We start from the raw sequence: 14,473 nt of genomic DNA, 5'->3' as shown, positions 1-14,473 counted from the left end.
TGATCTTCACTTCATTGAGAGAGGTATGGCAGAGAGTTTCTCCTGGCACCCCAGCTGGTTCTGGTCACTCCCATAGTGGAGGACTGTCTGTTTCTGCTAGATCATACCTCCACTGCTGATCTGTATTTGATATCCTACCACTACCAAATTGGACTGCTGGTATCTCAACAACAAAGACTGGAATCACCCCCAAAGACCTACTTCTATTCTGGTCCACATACCCTTGTCCTAGTTACCATTTTTCTCTCCAACCTTTGGACAGTGGACTAGAAGGAGAGTGGGTCGAAGCATTTGAGGATTCTTATTAAAGTAGATTTTGAAAAACCTAAGCCTACACAACTCACTGCAGGGACAGAGCTGGTGTGATTTCTTAGAGTGGCTTGCAGTCTGTAGTTCAAGTAGCTCAACAATGGCTGTGTAGGGCTGGAGTCCTGGATTTTTGGGTTTTAGCTGATTCTAGACAGTCAAGCCAATAATCAACAATGTCCATCATAGCCTTAAGCCAGCATTCAGGAACTGAAAGCAAGAGGATCTGAAGTTTGAGGTCAGAGCCAGTGTGAGGCTGTCCTGCGCCACCTGAAACCTTATCTCAAAACACAACCACAAAAATTTTTTTTTGCCAAACTTTGAGACAAAATGGTGCTTCCCTCTGTAGTTTGAATATATCTGAGCACTGAAGTTGATCCTCTGTCCCTAGGCCTGTTGGTCTCTCCTATTCCCCCTTCTGTGAAATGTGTATTTATAATCTGTCCTAAAATGGGCTCCCTGAAAATTCTCAGACACAGGCTAGTCTATAGGTCATTTATTCAGAAGCACAAGCAAGGGAGTGAGGACATCACAAAAACAAGATCTCTTGTTCAGAAAAGGTAGACAGGTTTACCTTGCTAACAGGCTTCACAAAAAGATAAACAGGTTTCTGATGTAACTTTTTATTATTCCTTTATTTAAAGAAATAATAAATTATTTCCAGACTGTCTCAACCTGGCAGCCTCAACCCACCAGCCTCCAATAACGACACAGAGACTTACTATTATTTATTAAGGTTAGACCTTATAGTTTAGGTTCATTCCCAACTAGCTCATATAACTGAATCGACCCATTTATTCTAATCCACATTCTGCCACGTGTCCTGTTATCTCTCCTTCAGTCTTGGCACCTGTTTCTTCTTCCGTGTCTGGCTAGTGAATACTACACACACACACACACACACACACACACACACACACACACACACACACACACACAAACAGGCATACAAACACAGACCCACCCTTCCACACACAGACAGACACACACAGACACAAACACACACACACACACAGACACACATAGACACATATACACACAGACCCCCACACACAGAGAGACACAAATACACACACAGACATACAGACACACACATGCACACACACACAACACACACACACACACACACACACACTATTCTGTCCCAGAGTTTCTCTCTCTACCCAGGTGTTCCCCTTTCCTCTCCTGCCCTGCCATAGGCTGTCAGCTCCTTATTAAAGCAAACACTGAGACAAGTGATGCTTCATGAAAATGATAGCAATCTTCAGACTGTACTCAGCAATCTGCTGGTACAGAAATCAACATTTGAATAATACAAAGAAACCTTTACACAATGCACAAGAAGATTATCCCCACAATAAAGGACTGCTCTCAGCAATCAACAACTGTATTATGAGAAATGGTTAAAGAGGAAAAAATGGTTTACAGTTTATGAAAGTTATGAGAGTCAAAGAAAGTAATTTCATATCTGGGGATATAAAAGCTTAAGTAAGTTATAAAAGTATGAAGAGAAAATGATTTAAGGCATATGAAAAGTGAGAAAATTTTCACATTTCTTTCTCCTTCTATGTGCCTGGAGTGCTGGGGGATGTTGGTCATGTAAGATAATAGGCCACATGTTCTTGCTTCTTTAAGCCAACTTGGTTGCCCCAACTGCACAGCATGTGCTTCATCAGAAGTAGGCAGGAGGTACATCATGATGGATGCTTGCCCCTGTTGGACAAAGACAGAAAGCACATAGCCTTGTGGGTTTTGCCTCTAGAAGTCTCTGAATAAAGTAGTTCTGGCTACTCTGGGAATCCTGAATTTGGATCTGACCATTGTCCATTGTCCTAGATAGTATTTAATAATTAAATGTGGCTCCAAATTTCTGGTTATGGTCTTGTGCTGCCTGGTGGAAATAAGAAAACATCATGTTCCTCAAGGGAGAAGTCCCCAGGAAGGCAGCCCTCATGTTATACAATGCACAACAGCAACCTGCTTATTAGCTTTCTTTCTTCTTCTGATACCCCTCCTGTTGTGTCAAAGGTGAAATGTCCTGCATAGCCCTTCATGTTTGAAGACTTGGTCTTCATCTGGAGGCTCTCTAAGGAAGGATGTGAAATCTGCAGAAGGTGGTGGCTTGGAGGAGGAAGTGGGTTCATGTGGGGAATTGCCTCAAGGTTTATTAGCCTGGCTTCACCGGTTGGTTGCTCATCCTTTTCTCCTTCCTGAGTATGGATATAATGTGCCCCGCACCCTCTCCGTCCTGCCACTGTCCTTCCTCACCAACACGATGGACTGTGTTCCCACAAACTGTAAGCCAAAATAACATTCCTTGTAGGGAGCGATGTGGTCTAAAAAGATGGCACCAACATCCGGTACTCGATTGTGGTAAACACCTGTGCAGCACATGTGTTGGCATACCTCCGGCAGCTATCAGGCCGGAGCGATATTCATGCTAATGAGGTGCTTCATGCTCCACCAATCCCTGGAGGAAAAGTATACAACCATAGTCTGTTATGTTTATAAGGTGAGCGCCCTTGCTGCTGGCGGTCCCCATATCAACAATGAGGTGGTCCTGCAATAAAGGCTGTTGAGAAGAATCTGACCAAAGAATTTTCTCTTCAGGTCCAGTTTGGTGAGCCAATTAAGTTATGGGAGATACTAATAGAAGTATAAGTGACCCAAAGGCAGTGACACTGCTGGGAAGACCCTGAGGGAACTTCTGGGTAGCTATGCCCCCAGAGAAGCCTTATTCTTGTCACGCGTTTACCCCTATGGAGTCAGGACTGGGATCACAGGGGAGAGAGGCTACTCCTGAAGATCTCACAGGAGCCCCAAGAACTCATCTCTCTCTGGAGAGCATGCTAACAGGGCACATGGGGGTCTCTGTGAGTCATGATACTGAATCAAGATGGCAACGACTACATTCGACACAGAGGAAACAGTTACACAGTACTGTCAATTAAACTACAATGAACAGCACAGTCCACACAAGAATTTCCAGGCCTCAATTACCAATTATACCTATGAGTGGGAGATCCTGACTTCATGTACCTGGGGTTCATGGCTCATAAACTCAGCTCAACACATTACCTTAGAAATCAGGTAAATATCAATTTTGGAGAACAAGTTCACATAGGTGATAATCCAGACCACGTCAGTTTCTGCTCTGTTACAATACAGCTGGAATTATTGGGGAGAATGGGGTGTCATGGTGAGCCAGCCCTTAGCTACATGTGAGAGAAAACGGCAATGGAAAAGGGGACACAGTTGCTGCTGGCTTAGGACAGCATGCAGCATGATTGACAATGCCAGCAGGACCATGGAGGTTCCAATAGCAGGGCACCAGGTATGAAGATTCTCACACAGTCATATATTTAACCAATGAAGTACCATATGTGCATTAGGAGGCTGGAGAAAAAGCTCAATAAATAAAGTTCTTGCTTTGAGGACCTGAGGTCTATCTCTGGAAACCAGGGCTACATAGTGCTACACACAGAAGAGTGGAGACAGGCATATCTTTTTTTCTTTTCCTCCATTTTTATTAACTTGGATATTTCTTATTTACATTTCGATTGTTATAACTTTTCCCGGTTTCTGGGCCAACATCCCCCTAACCCCTCCCCCTCCCATTCTCTATGGGTGTTCCCCTCCCCACCCTCCCCCCATTACCACCCTCCCCCCAACAATCACGTTCACTGGGGTTCAGTCTTGGCAGGGCCAAGGGCTTCCCCTTCCACTGGTGCTCTTACTAGGCTATTCATTGCTACTTATGCAGTTGGAGCCCAGTGTCAGTCCATGTATAATCTTTGGGTAGTGGCTTGGAAGCTCTGGTTGGTTGGCATTGCTGTTAATACGGGGTCTTAAGCTCCTTCAAGCTCTTTCAGTCTTTTCTCTGATTCCTTCAATGGGGGTCCTTTTCTCAGTTCAGTGGTTTGCTGCTGGCATTTGCCTATGTATTTGCTGTATTCTAGGTGTGTCTCTCAGGAGAGATCTACATCTGGTTCCTGTCAGCCTGCACTTCTTTGCTTCATCCATCTATCTAGTTTGGTGGCTGTATATGTATTGGCCACATGTGGGGCAGGCTCTGAATGGGTGTTCCTTCAGCCTCTGTTCTAAACTTTGCCTCTCTATTCCCTCTTAAGTGTATTCTTGTTATCCTTTTAAAGAAGGAATAAAGCATTCGCATTTTGATCATCCTTCTTCAATTTCACGTGTTCTGTGCATCTAGGGCAATTCGAGTATTTGGGCAAATAGCCACTTATCAATGAGTGCATACCATGGGTGTTTTTCTGTGATTGGGTTACCTCACTCAGGATGATATTTTCCAGTTCCATCCATTTGCCTATGAATTTCATAAAGTCATTGTAGTTGATAGCTGAGTAGTATTCCATTGTATAGATGTACCACATTTTCTGTATCCATTCCTCTGTTGAAGGGCATCTGGGTTCTTACCAGCTTCTGGGTATTATAAATAAGACTACTATGAACATAGTGGAGCACGTGTCTTTGTTATATGTTGGGGCATCTTTTGGGTATATGCCCAAGAGAGGTATAGCTGAGTCCTCAGGTAGTTCAATGTCCAATTTTCTGAGGAACCTCCAGACTGATTTCCAGAATGGTTGTACCAGTCTGCAATCCCACCAACAATGGAGGAGTGTTCCTCTTTCTCCACATCCTCGCCAGCATATGCTGTCACCTGAGTTTTTGAACTTAGCCATTTGAGACAGGCGTATCTTTAGGGTATATCTAATTAGTTAGCTCCAGGCTAAAAGGAAACCCTGTCTCAAAGGAAGTGCATCCTGAGAAAGACACCTGAGGTAGTCCTCTGGCCCTTGTACAGATAGGACTCATGCAAAACAAAGAGATAAGTAGAGCAATGTGGCTTGTTGCCTTGCTTCCCTGTTATAACACACCCTACTAAAGCAATTGAAGGAGGGAAAGTCTTATTTTGGCTTGTAATTCAGGAAGACATTGGTGAGAAGGGAAGGGATGAGTAGGAGCAGGAGGCTTACTGTCTCCTTTCAGCACCACTCAGGAAGCAGAGCAGGACAAAGAACAAAGTGTGACAAGGCTACAGAATCTCAAGGCTCACCTCCACCGACCCATTTTCTTTAGTGAGGAGCTACCTCCAAAGGCTGAGCAACCTTCCCAGAGAGGCCACCATCTGGGGACCAAGTGTTCAGTACACTTAGGTTGGGTATTTCATATTCTAAAGATACTTGTGCTATTTTAACACACCCTATCTGTACTGGTTGCTTTTCTGTTGCTCTTATAAAATACCATGGCATGAGTATTGCTCTTTATCCTCTGCTTCCACAGTGTGGATAGGATTGGTGTGGCCTCGAGCGTCCTGCGCCTACCTCCAGACACACATGGTACTAATTACAATGCTGTGATGGTTAATTTCGATTTTCAGTTTGACAGGCCTTAGGATCACCTAGGAAACAACCTCCAGAGTGTGTATGTAAGGACATTGCAGGGAAGCTTGATGGGTGGGACCTGCACTGTGGGTGCGAGTGGAACAATTCCATGGACTGGCCATGATTTCCCCACCATGGTAGACAATATCCTCAAACTACAGGCAAAATAAGAGCGCCTTTCCTCGGCACATCACCTTTGTCCAGTATTTTATCATCCTCACAGCAAGAAAAGTAGCTAATACAGAAATATTGTTACTGAGCAGTGGGCTGACCCTCTGCTAACCTGACCCTATAGATCATAGGCTGACCCTCTGTTAACCTGACCCTATAGATCGAGGCTTGCAGAACTGGAAGGTGTGAAGAATGTGAAAAACTTATTGTCATCCATGGGGATTTAGAAGACCAGAATGCCTAAGAAACACAAGCAATGGAGACCCAGCTCATGAGGTTTCAGAGAAGAAGAAACTGGGCTAGGTGGCCTTTGTGTCACAATTGTGCCAAGAACATAGCTGAAGCTGACAGGGAGCCACGTTTACTTCTTCCCTAAGAGAGATTCCAGGAGACTGCAAAGAGATGGAGTTCTCACCCCTTAAAAGCCCATGGATATAGAGCACCCACCACATTTCCTAGAGGGCTAGAGATGCCTGCAGAATGGAGCAGATATTTGCTGTGTGATAAAGTTGTCCTGGGAAGATGCAGCACAAATGTCTCTTCAACCCACATTGGGAACCCACAGGAGACAAAAGTATGGACATGACTGAAGACCAACTTGGTAGGGCAATGAGTTTTATTGGACCTACTTATAGGCATATGTATTTGTGTGTGTATATACATATACATACCTACATACACACACTATATATATATATACATATACATATACATATACATATACATATGTATATGAGGTGAGGGGTTACTTGTAAGAACACAAATGTCTCAAAGGCAGCTGCATCATTTAGGCCCACTCTGTATGAGTGACAGCTGGGAAACTGGAGCACCCTGCACAGGTTAGAGTGTGACCTTTCCAGGTACCTCTGGTCTAAACCTCTTCCAGGCAGCTCAGCTGCTTTCTGCTTTTTTCCAGGCAGCCTGTGTGGTCTCAAGAGTCTTATTTGCAGTTCCCCTTAGTTGGTCTGAGAGGGAATCTCAGCTTCTATTGCTCAGTCTGGCAGGGAGGGGCCTGGTGAATCTGGTCAGTTTCAGGTATTTCCTAAATCTACTTTGAGTTGTTTATCTGCCTGTTTAAGAAGCCGTCTGTAGGATAGAGTGTTCCAATAGCAGAGAAAGCTGCTATGCAACAATATTCCTTCTGAATTCCAACACGTGGCACTGATTGTAAATATTAAACCAAGAGCCCATCAGACTTAGTTGTGGGGCCCAAGGTACCACAAATCAGAGTGTTTGCTTTCTAAAACAGATCTTGAGACAGAATAGTACAGGGACCTGAGTGACTATGGGGCCCCTGCTTTAACTAACTACTGTGTGCTAAAGCCCCACCTCCGTTGTTCTGCCTAGATGCTACTCTTAGTTTCTATATTAAAAAGAGCAGAGGACTTGGTCTAATTTGAACTTGCACTGGGCTTGTGCTTGCTGTCATAGCCACTGTGAATGCTTTTGTCCAGCTGCCGTGTTGTGTCCGGAGGACACAGCTTCTTGCATTCACTCGCTGCTTCTTACAATCTTTCTGTCCATCTTCCACAAGGCCTTAGGAAGAAGGGTAGAGTACAGATGTTCCAGCTAAGGCTCCAGCAGGTGCTCAAGGCTCTGACTCGATTCACCTTGGTCAGCTGTAGCCACTGGGAGATGGACAGTAATCGTTCTTTATTTTTTCTTTTATTGGATATATTTTTTATTTACATTTTAAATGTTACCCCTTTCCCAGTTCCCCCTCCAGAAACCCACTGTCCCATCCCCCCTCCCCCTGCTTCTGTGAGGTTGCTCCCTCACCCATTCACCTGCTCCCTCCCACCTCCCCACACCTATATTCCCCTACACTGGGGCATCTAGCCTTCACAGGACAAAGGGCTTCTCCCATTGATGCCCAAAAAGGCCATCATCTGCTACATATGCGGTTGGAGCCATAAGTCCATCCTATGTACTCTTGGTATGCTGGTTTAGTCCCTAGGAGCTCTGGGGGTTCTGGTTGGTTGATATTGTTCTTCTTATGGGGTTGCAAACCCCTTCAACTACTTCAGTCCTTTCTCGAACTCCTCCATTGAGGACCCCGTTCTCAGTTCACTGGTTGGCTATGAGCATCCATCTCTATATTTGTCAGGCTCTGGCAGAGTCTCTCAGGAGACAGCTATATCAGGCTCCTGTCAGCATGCACTTCTTGGCATCTACAATATTGTCTGTATATGGGATAGATCTCCCAGGTAGGGCAGTCTCTGCTCCATACTTTGTCTCCATATTTCCTCCTGTGAGTATTTTTGTTCCCTCTTCTAAGAAGATCTGAAGCATCCACACTTATTAAGCACTGTGGTGGTTTGTATGTGACTGGCCCATGGCTTGGCACCATTAGGAGGTGCGCCCTTGGTAAAATAGGTGTGACATTGTTGGAGGAAGTGTGTCACTGTGGGTATGGTCTTGTCCTAGCAACCTGGAAGCCAGTCTTCTCCTATTTGCCCTCAAAATAGGGTGAACAACTATCAGCTTCTCCTACACCATGCGGGCCTGGGCACTGCCATGCTCCCACCTTGATGATAATGGACTGAACCTCTGAAAGTGTAAGCCAGCCCCAATTATATGTTGTCTTTATAAGAGTTACCGTGGTCACAGTGTCTGTTCATATCAGTAAAACCCTAACCAAGACAACCACTGGTAAGTCAACTAAACTCCAGTGGAAGGCCACACATCCATGACTATATGGGCACTACAAATAGACACAATGAGAGAGAAAGAGAGAAAGAGGGAGGGAGGGAGGGAAGGATGGGGGAGGGGGAAGGGAGGGGGAGGGAGGTTGGGAGGGTAGGGAAGCGGGATGGATCTGGGAGAAGTTGGCAGAAAGTAACTAATTCTGGGATATTCTCAAAGAACTCCTAAATAAACCCCACAAGCATAAAAAGTGAAAATTAAAAAGGCAAACATCTTTGCTACATCCCTATTCTTCCCTGCACAGTCTTCCCAGACTAACCCTCACCTTAGTCCTGAATTTGTCCTCTGTGACTAGGTTCAGAACCCTTTCATTTTATTTCCTTTTCTCTGCTGTTAATTTAAATCAAGCTGCACTCACCCCAAATTCGGAGGCCACTGGCCTTTTTCATGTTCTCTTGATTTTCTAATTTGTTGTCTGTACGTTATAATGTATATTTTGTGATAATTCTACAATGCCTGAGACCTTTGTGGCACAGCACCGTTTTCAGAATGAAGCTTCTGATCTTTAATACTCTGTGCAGAGCTTGGCATGGTTGTCCCCTGTCTGCCTACTTCATGTGTCACATGCCTTTTTTCTCCATACTTGGACATCAGAGTTTTTAAAAAGTCCTAACCAGCTGCCTCCTCTCTTCCATTCTGTATGTTTCTTCCTTCTGGTTATTTTTCCTTGGCTCATGCCTATCCAGTTTTCAGATTTCTACTATGTTTAAAGTTTCTTCTTAACCCACCATTCCTTGTTGGTTTTCGTTTTTGTTTTTTTTTTTTTTTTTTGGTTGTCCTTTTGTTTTTTGTTTTACATCACTGTGTTTACAGTGTGTTTTGTCTACATGCCATCTACATATGTAAAAACTCAACTTTTTCCTTTGTGTTTGGCAGATGCCATGCCTGGTACACAGCCACTCACTCTTGTCTTATTTGGTAACAGAATTCCCTGTTTAACAAGATGCATGACTTACGTGTGTCTCAGAGCTAAATGCAATGTGAGGTAACTAATGGCCAAAGATGTGAAAATGAGAGTATGTCCATTCACAAAAATGTCTTTCTTCAGCCATTTCTCCTTCCCCAGATAGAATGACAGACTCTACGGCTAGACACTAGCTGTCAGTCTGGACCATAAAGTGGAAACTGCACCCTGGAGACAGTTGCACAGTATGTAAGATAGAAGATGAGTGCTGCGGCTGCAGGTACTATATCATTTTAGATTGTCTACATTGACATCAGAAATGACTTCTGTAAGGCATAAGACATCTTCACTTTGGTTTATTTATTGTAACTTGCCTGTGAAACTCATCCAAACTGATTCTGTGTAATTAGTGTCTCTGCCATCAGAACAGGAACTGTAGTGAGGGCTGGGACCATCTGTTTGGATGGTCTCTTTGTTTTCGTTTGTTTTAGAGACCAGAACTCACTGTGTAGTCTTGCCTATCTCAAACTCCTAGGGCCCAACAGAGCGCCAAATATCAGATCAACACTTACATGAACATTTCTAGAAAGAAAAAACTGGGGAGGGGGGACCAAATGAAGCAGATAGCCTCAGGGAATAGTGTAATATAAGAGTCCCTTTTAATAATGCATCTGGCAGCCTTGCTCCATAATCTGCACATACTGTGCACACATACACCCTGTCTGAACAGTGCACCTGGCAACATAGGACTCCTCCCAGCATCTCACTATACATACACGCCTCTCTAAACAATAGTTGAAGTTACTGTTCCCCTAACAATAACTAAATCTAGATAATTCCCATTCAAATATTCAGTGTACCCAGTGTAGCCAGTATGTAGGATACAAAGACTCACCTGGTCTGAATTGGTTGGAGAAATATGCCCAGTAAGTCAAACTGTGTCCTTCATGGGAATTTTTAGGGAGAATCCTCTTGAGAATCCCGGGCCAGCCCTGCCAGGGGACCTGGAGGCATGGCGCTCCTGCAGACTCCTAGCCCGGCCGCTACCAAAAAGCCACAGTCTAGGCTCTCTCTGTATTTTTATTTCCCTCTTGTGGTAAGAGCAGTTCATATGACACCTAGGTTAGCTGTGATGCTTTGTGTGCGCTTGGTCCAGGGAATGACACTCATAGGAGATAAGATCTTACTGGAGTAGTTGTGGCCTTGCTGCAATGGGTATGGCCTTGCTGGAGTAGGTGTGTCCCTGTGGGTGTGGGCTTTAAGACCTTTGTTCTAGCTGCCTGGAAGCCAGTCTTCTCCTAGCTCACTTCAGAGGAAGAGGTGGAACTCTGAGCTCCTCTGACCTCACATCTGCCTGGATGCTGCCAGGCTCCTACCTTGATGATAATGGACTGAACCTCTGAACCTGTAAGCCAGCTCCAATTAAATGTCATCCTTTGTAAGAGTTGCCTTGGTCATGGTGTCTGTTCACAGCAGTAAAACCCTACATAAGACACTAGTCCACTGATAGCTTTGGAGTGCACAAAACTCTATTGTCAATGATAAATGCTCTATTGCATTGCACTCTGAAATGTTATATGTGTTGAGTTTCTTTTCCCATTCCTCACCTGGGGACGATATTCTCATTGTGTTCTCTGTTTCTGGGTTGACTCTAACAGATATAGCTCATACAATCAGGACTGTTGCCAGCATACCTGATGGCCCAGAATAGAGAAAGGGAAGAATATTGGCTGGTGGCCTGGACCTTTCAGTACCAGTCCTGCAACCTGGTGGTTGGCATCCAGAGGAAGGCACAATGCTTCAGGAAGGCAAAAAAGGAATCTACTCTTTGTCAACTGACTTCTCCCTTCCTATTGGCAAGTTCCACACATTTGCTAAGTGTGCCTTGGGACTCAAATTTCTACCATGAGAACAGAAGTGTTTGTCACATAGAATGCTTGCTAACATACCCCCCTATGGAAGGCTCAGAGGATAATGAGAAAGCAACAGATATACCACTGTAAATGCCTCTTGCAAGGTTTCGGTTGGCTTAAAAGTACTCACAACTTCCCATTTCAGGGCAGACCTCCAATCATGCCTGCTCCTGCAGACCCCTAGCCAGGTCACCGGTCCGGCCCTCAGGGACAACAAGCCGGATGGCCTGCCCCGCCAGAGTAGCATCATCCAGGCAGGTAGGAGACCCGTACCCATCCTTGGGCTCATTCTCCCTGCCCAGGGGAAGCAGTAGCAGAAGGAGGCAATGCAAAGTGAGCCCATTGTGAAGGGAAAGCGAGGGTTCAAGGATGTTTGGAGTGCTGAAGCAGGGATTGGAAAGCCCATGGCATTGGGAAAGAATGGAGAGGTGATCTGGAGTTTGCATGAGAGCTGTACACTACTCTGACATCTCCAGAGCAACTTAGGGCTGTCACCTCTCTCCAGATTGACTTGGAATTAAATGGCCTTGTACCTGCCAGGGCAGGACAGGCTTTTCAGAGGCAGCTTAGCCAGGTGGCACACTCCCTGTAATGTTTCTATCCTATGATAAAGGACAGGGATCCTGTGAAAATATTTTCTTAAAACTGCAGGCAATGAAGGTATATTATTTATTAGATTTCTTCTGATCTACTTGTAATTGGTTGCCCCTTGCAAGTGATTGTACTTGGAGGATGTAAAATATCCCTCCTTCAATTACTTGGAGAAAGAGAACATAAAAGAAAGGGAGACATAGACGAAAAGATCTCCTGGGAAGAATACAAGCAGGCCACCTATGGCTACTACCTGGGAAACCCTGCTGAATTCCAAGATAGCTCTGGTCATTACACCTTTTAAAAGATGCTTCAACAAAATAAGAGGAGGTTTAAGGCTTCAGACCTTGACGGTGACCTGAGAGCTCCTCAGGAGGAGTTCTCTTCCTTTCTGCACCTAGAAGAGTTGGAACATATGAAGGAGATTGTAGTTCTAGAAACTCTGGAGGATATCGACAAGAACGGGGATCGTTTGTGGACCAGGATGAGTACATTGCAGACATGTTTTCCCAGGAGGACAATTGCCCTGAGCCAGATGAGGCTTTGTCTGAACAGGAGCAGTTCAAGGATTTCTGATATCCTAGCAAGGATGGGAACCTGGACAAGGATGAGATTCACCACCGGATTCTCCCTCAGGACTACAACCATACACAGGCTGAGGCCCAGCATCTGGTGCATGAGTCAGACAAAAACAAGGATGAGATGCTAATCAAGGAGGAGATTCTAGACAACAAGTACATGCTTATGAGAAGCCAAGCCACCAATTATGGGGACGATATTACCAAAAATCATGATGAACTTTGAAAGACACTCATCGGCATGTGGCCAACAATCTTGGGCTTTCTGCAGATGTTCTGGGTGATTGCTACAGTTGTCAACTGTATAGCAATTGTGTCCCTAAACCGTGAGATTATACCTCAGATTGGGGTAAAAATTATTTTTCACTCCATACTTACTGGAAAATAACCATCACTATTTATTCCAGTAGGATTTCCCCTGAAGCACATTAAACTCTTGGGAAATTGTAATTCTCTGAGGGGATGCACTGCATGATCTCCTAGACTCGTTCCCTACTTATTTAATTAATGGACAAGAAATCCTGAAGGGGTTCTATAATTTAATGTGAGTGGTGGGGACACTGTGCAGAATAATCACTATGTATTTGAACTATTAAATTTTGGGATTTCTTAGTTGCCACTGTTAAATGTAAAGGTAAAGGCTTGAAGGAGTCAATGTTATATTGTCCTATGTCAGCCAACCTTGGAGCAGGCATGGTATTTCAAATTCTTTATATTGGGAGCTGCTATTGTAAATGGTATATATACTTTTGTGAATTTTCCTGTTTGGACCTGCTAATGTGCACAATAAACCCACATCTTTGTGGTTTTGTTTTGCTTTATTTTTAATACTAAGAAGCAGAGTTCCCTGCAGCTAAATCCCATGGGAGGGAGAGCTGGACCCTGAGAAGTGTGCAGACTCCTGAGAAATCAGTGGTGACAACATTCCAACATTCCCTCTGCCCAAGAGAGAATCGCCTAGTGCCAACTGTGCCCCCTGGGTGCAAGGACCCAGGAGCAATCACAGACAGGATCCTTCTGATTCCTGTCTGCACCTAAAGGTCAAAGACGGTCACCAGGAACACCTACACACTTGAGTCCCAGCACCTGTTCTCAGAACAGGTTGAAAGAAAACAAGAAAACAAGAGGGTCAAGCCACTCTCAGAAAAAGCAAGACAAGCAAACACCAGAGACAACCCAATGGCTAGAGGCAAGTGCAGGAACGTAAACAACAGAAGCAAGACTACTTGCCACCATCAGAGCCAAGTTCTCCCGACAAAGAAAATACTGGATATGTAAACACACCAGAAAAGCAAGATTTAGATTTAAAAATCACATTTTATGATAATGATGGAGGACAAATAACTCCCTTAAAGAAATATAGGACAACACAGGTAAACAAATAGAAGCCCTTACAAAGGAAACACAAAAATGCCTGAATGAATTACAGGAAAACACACCAAAACAGGTGAAGGAATTGAACAAATCCGTCCAGGATTTAAAAATGGAAATAGAAACAATAAAGAAAGCACAAAAGGAGACAACCCTGGAGATAAAAAAACCTAAGGAAGCGACAAGGAGTCATAGATACAAGCATCACCAACAAAATACAAGAGATAGAAGAGAGAATCTCAGGGGCAGAAGATACCATAGAAAACATCGACACAACCATCAAAGATAATGTACAACACCAAAAGCTCCTAGTCCAAAATCTCCAGGAAATCCAGGGCACAATGAGAAGATCAAACCTAAGGATAATAGGTACAGAAGAGAGTGAAGATTCCCAACATAAAGGGCCAGTAAATATAGTCAACAAATTATAGAAGAAAACTTCCCTAACCTAAAGAAAGAAATGCCCGTAAACATACAAGAAGCCCACAGAACTCCAAACAGACTGGACCAGAAGAGAAATTCTTC

At 44.2% G+C, this 14,473-nt stretch overlaps 1 long non-coding RNA gene across 1 annotated transcript in view; it reads right to left on the bottom strand.

The window, feature by feature from the left end:
- Positions 1 to 1,677: 1,677 nt before the first annotated feature.
- Positions 1,678 to 14,473, bottom strand: part of LOC148004538 (uncharacterized) — a 33,898-nt gene continuing 21,102 nt past the window's right edge. Inside the window, exon 4 of the long non-coding RNA XR_015624456.1 lies at positions 1,678 to 2,019. This is a non-coding gene — a long non-coding RNA (uncharacterized LOC148004538). The remainder of the gene's footprint in view (positions 2,020 to 14,473) is intronic.

This window comes from Rattus norvegicus, chromosome 7 (assembly GCF_021556685.1).
Source record: "Rattus norvegicus strain SHRSP/BbbUtx chromosome 7, alternate assembly SHRSP_T2T, whole genome shotgun sequence".
Classification (NCBI taxonomy): domain Eukaryota; kingdom Metazoa; phylum Chordata; class Mammalia; order Rodentia; family Muridae; genus Rattus; species Rattus norvegicus.
This window is presented reverse-complemented; position numbering and strand designations above follow the sequence as displayed.